The sequence below is a fragment of the Echinops telfairi genome, unplaced genomic scaffold (assembly GCF_000313985.2).
Source record: "Echinops telfairi isolate 266 unplaced genomic scaffold, ASM31398v2 ScPeMD7_3;HRSCAF=10, whole genome shotgun sequence".
Lineage (NCBI taxonomy): Eukaryota > Metazoa > Chordata > Mammalia > Afrosoricida > Tenrecidae > Echinops > Echinops telfairi.
The window spans coordinates 41,430,679-41,433,109 of NW_022103899.1; positions in this window are offsets into that span (position 1 = coordinate 41,430,679).

Below are 2,431 nucleotides of genomic sequence, written 5' to 3' on the forward strand. Positions count from 1 at the left end.
CCATGCAGTATCCTATGTTCTATTCCAAAGACTGCCATAGCCTTTGTATTGGTTTTTCATAACCACTAGTAAATAATGAAGATTGTCCATTCTTGGTAGCGGTTGTGTTATCCATAGTTGGTTATCCACACAGTGAAATACCCTTGCATAGTTAAACACAGATAACCTCTGTGGTGTTCTGTGTACTACTGTGACTATTTTACAGTCATCTTTAGCCAAACATTATTTGCATATATTCATGATATTGTTTGACCATTTCAGCGTCCGAGTTCACCTCATTTTGGAATAGGCACATAGATGGATTTCTTGGAGCCAGCTAGGTACTTGTCTTTCAGATGTCTTGACATAGGCAGAATACTGCTGGTATCACATCTGTTCGTTGAAATGTATCGATTGATATCCTGCCAGTTGCCACGACCTGTTTTTCCCTAGTGCTTTCAGTATAGCTGGGTTTCCTGCACACTGGTTCTTGGTCTACCTCTTGAAATCGTTGACTATTGAGCAGTTCTTTATGATGCAGGGACTGTTGCTTCCTCCTCTTAGTGCTTCCCTTGTTCCATATTTTGCTTAGATTCTTCCAGTATTATGCCTCGAGGTGTGTATTTGTTCTGTTTTGGCTTGAGAAATCCCACGTGGGTCATTTCCTCTTGGTGTTCTGGCTCCGGATCTCTGTGCACGTTTCCTTATGGGACTTTGTCTTCTCCAGCCGCCCTGTCCATCTTTTTTTCCATTCGCTGTAGTTGCTCTGCATTCAAGAGCAAGTGTCAGAGCCTCTCCTGACATCCATTCTGTCTGTTCTCCCAGTCTTTTTAATGACCTTTTTCTTTCCTCGTGTTTAATATCCTTGGTGTCATCTTCTAGTTTTGCCGGAGCGTTTTCTTTTAATTGAGTGACGTACTTCATAATACCTGACCAGGACTTGCTCCAAGCTGTACAGGCCATCAAGGACAAGAGAAATGGGGAAAACGTTAGTAACCAAGAGGAGCCTTACAAGTCGTGCCAATTAATTACATAGGATTATTACATAGTTTAGGTTAAAACTCAAGAAATCTGAATAAGGTGTGGGGTTCAGCTAATGTACCAACTTTGATTCATTACTTATGCAAATATGAGTTGTCTTCAAAACTTTGTGAGAAACACACATGAAAAAATTGGATTATCAAAAAATTGCAACAAAACAAAGTTGTGCTAACTTGTCTAAGTGGGATTTAGTTTGAGGCAATGTGGACAAGACATTAGTTTGAAAGAATCCATCTCAGCAACATGAATTCTGCTAAAACTAAAGCAAGAACAGCGTCATTTGTGATGAAACTTGAAGGTGAACCGCGCTTTACAAAAAGTTTGTGGGGATCATGCCCCAAAGAAACCGGTAGTTTATATACAGCATTTAAAAATCAGTGCCACGGGTTAATCAACGATACTAATAACAAAGGATCCTTAGGCTCCAGGGAGATGATCCACAAGATTCTCTACCCTAAATTAACGAGGTGTCTAAGGGGAGCCAGAGGCAGATAAATAACATACAGAAATTGATTTGGCACTCACACTTAACCTAAGAAAAATTAGTTCTTACAACAGCCCTGCCTGAAATCTTCATAATGGAAACACAGAAGATACAGGTGGCATAGCAAAGTGTGGTGAAGAAATTAGATAGTGTCCAGCTATCCAAATGAAGTCTTGGATCTTAAAAGCTTGTTTCCAAACAAGTGAGACATCAGCAGTCCACATGGAAGAAGCACACCAATATCGGTGATCCAAGGATTGTAAATTTATAATCCAAATCAGAAGGAGGGAATAGTAGTATCAGCTTAAATTGTGAGATTCTGGTTTGCAGAAGGCTGTGGGTGAAAGTGGAAGCCCAAAATACATTTGCAAGATCTACACAGGAAACAAAAATGATAAACCTGACTTGAGTGGTTAAAACCTTGTCATTTGACTTCCCCTTTGGGCTTGATCTGGTTTTCAATGCTTTCTGTTTTGTTTCATATTGGGATCTATTTATGATGTATTTTGTCATCTTGCATCTTTGTTACGTGTTTTTCTGGTTTTTGGTATGGCCCCAGGACAGGTAAACCTATAGAGACAACAGGTAGAATAATTGTTCCTGGGAGGTACAGTAGGGAAGTGTGTGGGGCTACACAGGAGCTGATATCAAGGAGTTCGAGAAGGAAGAAAATGTTTTGCAATTGATTGTGGTAGCAATCATACTGTACTGCTTGATTGAACTGTGCAATGGTGAATGGTTTGGAAAATTTGTTTTTTAAATAATTTAAACAGTTTAAAGAAGGGAAGGTAAAACCAATTTGTGAGGATACAATCCTCTGTCTCCCAAGTGGAGAGAACCACTTAGCAGCAGAAACAATAGCCCACATTATGGGGCATCTCCACTGCGTCACTTTCACAGTTCGGACTGAAAAAGGTGAGCAAGCGT